The following is an 8,517-nucleotide window of genomic DNA, read 5'->3' on the forward strand; positions in this document are numbered from 1 at the left end:
CACACATTTCTTGTTAAACTAGTTTTGGCAAGTCGGTTAGGACATCTACTTTGTGCATGACACAAGTAATTTTTCCAACAATTATTTACAGACAGATTATTTCACTTAAAATTCAATGTATCACAATTCCAGTCGGTCAGAAGTTTACATACACTAAGTTGACTGTGCCTTTAAACAGCTTGGAAAATTCCAGAAAATGATGTCATGGCTTTAGAAGCTTCTGATAGGCTAATTGACATAATTTGAGTCAATTGGAGGTGTACCTGTGGATGTATTTCAAGGCCTACCTTCAAACTCAGTGCCTCTTTGCTTGACATCATGGGAAAATCAAAGTAAATCAGCCAAGACCACAGAAAAACAATTGTAGACCTCCACAAGTCTGGTTCATCATTGAGAGCAATTTCCAAACGCCTGAAGATACCACGTTCATTTGTACAAACAAAAGTATGCAAGTATAAACACCATGGGACCACGCAGCCGTCACACTGCTCAGGAAGGAGACGCGTTCTGTCTCCTAGAGATGAACGTACTTTGGTGCGAAAAGTGCAAATCAATCCCAGAACAACAGCAAAAGACCTTGTGAAGATGCTGGAGGAAACAGCACTGCTGCTGTATATGCAAAGTTTTAGACTGATCCAATGAACTATTGCATATCTGTTAAAAACGACTGCCCAAATGTGCCTAATTGGTTTATTAATAACTTTAAGTTCATAACTGTGCACTCTCCTCAAACAATAGCATGGTATTATTTCACTGTAATAGCTACAGTGCAGTTAGATGAACAAGAATTTAAACTTTCTGCCAATATCAGATATGTCTATGTCCTGGGAAACTTTCTTGTTACTTACAACCTCATGCTAATCGCATTAGCCTACGTTAGCTCAACCGTCCCGTGGGGGACCCACCGATCCTGAAGAATTTTAACATCTAAACGTTGCACTTGGGGAAAAAAGATATCTTAAAATAGAATGAAAGGGACAGGCATTCTGTTTTTGCTCTATTATAGTGGCCACTATAGTAGACATTGATCAAGTGCACAAGGCTACATGTGTGCAAAGATAACGTTCACTGAGTAAAACATGTAATAATCCCCCCTCACTGACACACATACTGTCAAGTTCAACACAAAAATCAATATTGTTGGGCTACACTGCACATTATTACATTGTATAACAATGTCCACAGGCAGAAAGTGTACAATGTGCCAGCATGATACCCTTTGTTGACATAATTGATTTCTTTCAGTCAGAGAGCACACCTGGCATACCCCGTTTTATCCACTGTATTGAAAGAGGGAATGTGTGTGGTGTTCCTTTCACCTCTAGAGTGGCATCCAGCTTAAACTCACTTTCACCTAATTCTCTCATAACCACATACTGTAGAGGGAAAACATTAGTTTGTTGGCTAGTTAGCTAGATGACATTTCACACAGATTTCCAGGGTCCAGTAAGCAACTAACACGTTATATCTTGAAGAATGGAAAGGAGTCGTATACCAGTTAATATTATAGCGAATTGGTTAGGGTACTAACGTTAACTCATCTGATATTTTATTTTTTATTAATACAACAAATAAATCCTAGGGGGTGGATCAGCTTTAATATTGCGGATAGATTTACACTGATAGAAGTGACATTGTCTGCATCATTTCTAATCCCCCCATACATTTTTGGGGTATATATATATAGTTGATGTCGTAAGTTTACATACACCTTAGCCAAATACATTTAAACTCAGTTTTTCACAATTCCTAACATTTAATCAGAGTAAAAATTCCCTTTCGTCTGGCCACTCTCCCATAAAGGCCTGATTGGTGGAGTGCTGCAGAGATGTGTGTCCTTCTGGAAGGTTCTCCCATCTCCACAAAGGAACTCTGGTGCACTGTCAGAATGATCATCGGTTTCTTGGTCACCTCCCTAACCAAGGCCCTTCTCCACCGACTGCTCAGTTTGGCCGGGCAGCCAGCTCTAGGAAGAGTCTTGGTGGTTACAAACTTCTTCCATTTAAGAATGATGGCGGCCACTGTGTTCTTGGGGACCTTTAATGCTGCAGAACTTTTTTGGTACCCTTCCCCAATCTGTGCAGTGACACAATCCTGTCTCGGAGCTCCATGGAAATTTCCTTCGACCTCATGGATTGGTTTTTGCTCTGACGTGCACTGTCAACTGTGGGACCTGATACACAGTTGAAGTCGGAAGTTTACATACACCTTAGCCAAATAAATTTAAACTCAGTTTTTCACAATTCTTGACATTTAATCCTAATAGAAATTCCCTGTCTTAGGTCAATTAGGATCACCACTTTATTTTAAGAATGTGAAATGTCAGAATAATAGTAGAGTGATTTATTTCAGCTTTAATTTCTTTCATCACATTCCCAGTGGGTCATAAGTGTACATAAACTCAATTAGTATTTGGTAGCATTGTCTTTAAATTGTTTATCTCTGGGGCAAATGTTTCAGGTAGCCTTCCACAAGCTTCACACAGTAAGTTGGGTGAATTTTGGCCCATTCCTCATGACAGAGCTGATGTAACTGAGGTTTGTAGGCCTCCTTGCTCGCACACGCTTTTTCAGTTCTGCCCACACATTTTCTATGGGATTGAGGTCAGGGCTTTGTGATGGCCACTCCAATACCTTGACTTTGTTGTCCTTAAGCCATTTTGCCACAACTTTGGAAGTATGCTTGGTGTCATTGTCCATTTGGAAGACCCATTTGCAACCAAGTTTAACTTCCTGACTGATTTCTTGAGATGTTGCTTCAATATATATATCCACATAATTTTCCTACCTCATGATGCCGTCTATTTTGTGAAGTGCACCAGTCCCTCCTGCAGCAAAAGCACCACAACAACATGATGCTGCCACCCCCGTTTTTCACGGTTGGGATGGTGTTCTTTGGCTTGCAAGCCACCCCCTTTTTCCTCCAAACATAACGATGGTCAGTATGGCCAAACAGTTCTATATTTGTTTCATCAGACTAGAGGACATTTCTCAAAAAAGTACGATCTTTGTCCCCATGTGCAGTTGCAAACCGTAGTCTGGCTTTTTTATGGCGGTTTTGGAGCAGTGGCTTCTTCCTTGCTGAGCGGCCTTTCACGTTTTGTCGATATAGAACTCGTTTTACTGTGGATATAGATACATTTGTACCCGTTTCCTCCAGCATCTTCACAAGGTCATTTGCTGTTGTTCTGAGTTCGTCTCTAGGAGACGGAACGCGTCTCTTTCCTGAGCGGTATGACAACTGTGTGGTCCCATGGTGTTTATACTTCCATACTGTTGTTTGTAGAGATGAGCATGGTACCTTCAGGAATTGGACCAGACTTGTGGTCTACAATTTTACTTCTGAGTTCTTGGCTGATTTCTTTAGATTATCCCATGATGTCAAGCAAAGAGGCACTGAGTTCAAAGGTAGGCCTTGAAATACATCCACAGGTACACCTCCAATTGACTCAAATTATGTCAATTAGCCTATCAGAAGATTCTGAAGCCATGACATGATTTTCTGGAATTTTCAAGCTGTTTAAAGGCTCAGTCAACTTAGTGCATGTAAACTTCCGACTTCAACTGTACATACATTTACAATCCTTTTTTGAATATACCTTCCTTTATTGTTCCCCCGCAAACCCTAACACCGCTCCCCTATTTGGAGAAAACTAATAAACAATAACACTTAAGCTTCTACTACCAGCTAAAACATACTATACACATTTTACAGGCACAATCTATTTTACAATAGTTATATTTGTTTTGTTTTTAGTCCTGGCCTTCGTCTATTTCTGATGTCCATCCAGTTTGATTTCTATTTGCCATATATTTGTAACTGTGCTATTTCACAAAAGTTCTGAACCTATATACATTTTACAGACCCCATATGTTTTACATTTGTTATCTTGTTGTTATTAGTCCCACCTTTTAGCTCCATTCAACCCCTCCCATCTATCTCTTATTGGATTTATATTTGCCATATATTTTTCAACTGTGCTGTGATGCTTCACAAAAGTACTGAACCTTTCTATTCTCATAGTTAACAGATTGTAAATGAAACATTTTTGCTAAAATAATTATTATATTATTGATCGATTGACTATGACTTTTCAAATCACCCAGTAGTGCTATCTGCAGCATTAGCTCTAGGTAAATGTTGCAATTCTTCAGCCATTCCTAGACCTGTGACAAAAAATGAGCTACATATGGACAACAACAAAATAAATGATCTAATGACTCTGCCTCCTCGCAGCAAAATCTGCAGAACTGGGAAGATTGTATCCCCCATATATATAACATTCATTTGTCTAATAATTTAAATAGAAACATTTGAAGTGTTGAATAAGGCGTCGTTTTGCGTGTCAATTTATAAACCATGTGCCATGGAATCATTACATCGAAAATCACTTCCCAACTATTTTGCAACAGATATGGCACAGCTGTCATTGTTTTGGTCCTTATATGAAACTGGTATATATATTTTTTTATTTATCACAATTTTCTGTAACCAATGTTGGTCTTTAATGCAGGGCCGACAGACAAGTTCCTCCATTTTTCCCCATTCCACTTGCCTTTTACATTTTTGTGGTAACGCTGCAATTAGTTGGTTGTAATTTTGGGTAGAGCATACATTTCCATGTCTGTGTTGGCTGCATGTGTAACAACTCCACCAGTCCTATTTATGATATCATTTACAAAGAGGATACCTTTTTTTTTATCGAAAAAGAATGTTTTTTTAAATGTTAGTATATTTAAGGTTAACCACAATATTTGTGGTATTTTTGTTCTGATTTTCAGGTGGATTAAACTGAAATTGCAACCAACTTTCTATGGCTTGTTTAAAAGTAACGATATTTTGGAGATGATTTCGTTTTCAAATAACTGAAAGTGAGAGGTTGTAATCTGAATAAAGGGAAAAGGCCATTCATGAACATGGGGTGAGACATTCTTATTAGTCATTTACTAGATAAGCATTTCGGATTTAGGTATAACTTTTGTATGACTGATGCCTTTAGTGAGAGGTCTAATGCTTTAATATTTAATCATTTCTTGCCATTCCAAATCAAATGTAATATTATTTTGCTCATATAATTTAAAAAGCAGGTCGCTAGGTTTAGGCAAAACCATAAGCAAATAGGTAAACTGTGATATGAGTAAGGAGTTGATCAGGGTGATTTTTTCCCCACAAATAGACAGGTATTTCCTTTCCATGGTAGCAAGATGTTATCTATTTCTGCTAACTTTCGAGAATTTATTGGAGTGAGAATTTCTTTCTTTCGGGGTATGTATACTGAGCATGTTCACATCCCGGTCAGAGCATTTTATTGGTAAACTACACGGTAATAAAAAGTAGCATTTATATAGTATACTCATCATAATTTGGTTTAAATCCAGAGGTTAGAAAAAGTATCTAGATCCTCTGAGTTTGTGGGATTATACTTGTGGATTTAAAAGAAAACATGAATCATCAATATACAATGACACCTTTCTTTTTTATGTTAACTAGCTAACTTTAGCTGTCTGACTTTATTAGCCAGCTAATTTTCACCATTAACTACATTATTTGATCAGTTAAATTGGCTAATGTCATTAACTACATTATTTGATCAGTTAAATTGGCTAATGTGGCTCAACATTTATATGGCTAGCTAACGGAGAATTTGATCCAGCTAGCAAGATACTTAACAATGCTAACAATACTTGTTCCACAACACTTTCTCCCTCACCTCAAACTTTCCAAATTCCAGTTGTTTTTTTGGTTACAGCTCATGAAGTATGCTTCATCACCTTTTCACCCTCATCAGGCTTCTCACCTACCTCTTAGTAATAGTTCAGGGGACGTGCTGCTATAACTGGTGACCTGCCTTTCCACTCTCTTTCCAGAGCGTGCGCTGATGCTGTAACTAGCCAGTTGGTTGTCTCCTCTCTGTTCAGTCGCGTGCTGCATTGTTGTTAAACTAGCAACCAACTGACCGGAGCTAACAAACAGCTAACCAGAGCTAGCCGAAAGCTAACCAGAGCTAGCCGAAAGCTAACCGGAGCTAGGAAAAAGCTAACCGGAGCTAGCCAAAAGCTAACCAGAACTAGGAAAAAGCTAACCAGAGCTAGGCAAAAGCTAACCGGAGCTAGGAAAAAGCTAACCAGAGCTAGGCAAAAGCTAACCGGCGCTAGCCAAAAGCTACCCGGAGCCAGCCAAAAGCTAACCGCTTTTCTAAAAGAAAAAAAGTTCTTAAACATCACAGTTACAGCATTCAATTCTCTAAACCCTTGGGATATTGTCAGGAGTCTTCAAAAATAAAAATGTTCAGGAGTTAATGCGTTTTTTCTAGATCAAAGGATTGCTACAATTACTATGTTGTTCAAAACATTACATTCACTTCAACAGGAATGTTACAAAACTATATTGTGGTATTCAGTGTATTGTTGCACTTTACTGACCTGAAACACTGGCTAAATCATGAAACAGGAGAACGTGGCTTCTCTTTCAAAGGTTCAATCAATCAATCAAATGTATTTATAAAGCCCTTCTTAAATCAGTTGATGTCACAAAGTGCTGTACAGAAACCCAGCCTAAAACCCCAAAAAGGAAGCAATACAGGTGTGGAAGGACGGTTCTCTCAATTATGAGAACGCTGGTGCAGGATCGCATATAGTCCCAGTGCGAAGCGAACACGTCTCACTGACCCCTACTGGCCAACAGCAGCATAAATGCATCACAATGGCTAAACCTTGGGAACTGGCATTTCAGTAAAGGTATTCTAACCCCAATACAAAGGAACAATAAATAAACTCAAATGTGACGCACAAAAAATGTATCAAGTTGTTTCAGATCTACACATGTGCCTAGGGAGGAGGGGTTAGGATTTATTCTGGACAGGGCCTAACTATACTGGCCCAATAAGCACATTCCCTAGAGATATCCCTTATTGGGAGAGTGGTTAGGGCGTTCGTCATTGGCCGCCAGTCAAAAGCTTGGACACACCTACTCATTCAAGGGTTTTTCTATTTACTATATTGTAGAATAATAGTGAAGACATCAAAACTATGAAATAACACATATGGGATCATGTAGTAACCAAAACAAAAGTGTAAACAAATAAAACATATATTTGATAATCTTCAAAGTAACCACCCTTTGCCTTTACGACAGCTCCTGCAAGAACCTGTTCTTAATGATGCAACTAAGTTTTTGGACAAAGCAGAGATGCTGAAAAAACTATTTGCCGCTCTACAGACGTTGATATCGAGCCGCTAACACAAGTAAAGGTCCAGTGCACTACTTTTGTGAAAACATATTTTTTTAAATATATTTGTTATTCATATTTTCTTTTAATTATTAAAATGTTCAGGGGGTGCTGCAGCACCCTCAGCACCCCTACTTCCCACGGCTATGCTTTCCATGACAGACTGACCAGGTGAAAGCTATGATCCCTTATTCATGTCACTTGTTAAATCCACTTCAATCAGCATAGAACATGGAATGGGCCTTTAAAATGGGGTATGGTAGTAGGTACCAGGCGCACCAGTTTGAGTGTGTCAAGAACTGCAACGCTACTGGGTTTTTCATGCTCAACAACAGTTTCCCGTGTGTATCAAGAGTCAACATGGGCCAGCATCCCTGTTGAATGCTTTCAATATCTTCAACATCAGTCCATGCCCTGATGACTTCAGGCTGTTTTGAGGGCAAAATGGGTTGCATCTCAATATTAGGAAGGTGCTCCTAATGTTTTGTACACTCAGTGTATAAACTGTATTCTAGTCATGGTCTATCCTATATAACTACTGCTGTACACACCTTTTCTAGTCATATATTGCCAATAATGTCTATACACACCATCAAATAAATATATATTTATGGCTGACATTGCTTGTTCTAATATTTCTATATTATTTTATTTTTATTTTGGGGATTTTAGTGTATTGTTTTCTATACATCATACATACACAAAAGTATATGGACACTCCTTCAAATTAGTGGAATCGGCTATTTCAGCCACACCTGTTGCTGACAGGTGTATAAAGTCGAGCACACAGCCATGTAACATTGGCAGTAGAATGGCCTTAATGAAGAGCTCAGTGATTTTCAACTTGGCACAGTCATAGCATACCACCTTTCCAACAAGTCAGTTCGTCTAGGAGTAACAACGGCTCAGCCGCAAAGTGGTAGGCCACACAAGCTCACAGAATGGGACCGCCGAGTGCTGAAGCGTGTAACGTGTAAAAATTGTCCTCGTTTGCAACACTCACTACCGAGTTCCAAACTGTCACTGGAAGCAACGTCAGGACAATAACTGTTTTCATGGCCATGCAACAGCACACAAGCCTAAGATCACCATGCACAATGCCAAGCGTCGGCTGGAGTGGTATAAAGCTGCACTGAATAGTGCCAACTGTAAAGTCTGGTGGAGGAGGAATAATGGTATGAGACTGTTTTTCATGGTTCGGGCTAGGCCCCTTAGTTACAGTGAAGGGAAATCTAACGCTACAGTATATCCTCACTTGAAAATGAATGCTGCTTTTTGGGGGGTGTTCA

Source organism: Oncorhynchus gorbuscha, linkage group LG25 (genome assembly GCF_021184085.1).
Source record: "Oncorhynchus gorbuscha isolate QuinsamMale2020 ecotype Even-year linkage group LG25, OgorEven_v1.0, whole genome shotgun sequence".
Taxonomy (NCBI): Eukaryota; Metazoa; Chordata; class Actinopteri; order Salmoniformes; family Salmonidae; genus Oncorhynchus; species Oncorhynchus gorbuscha.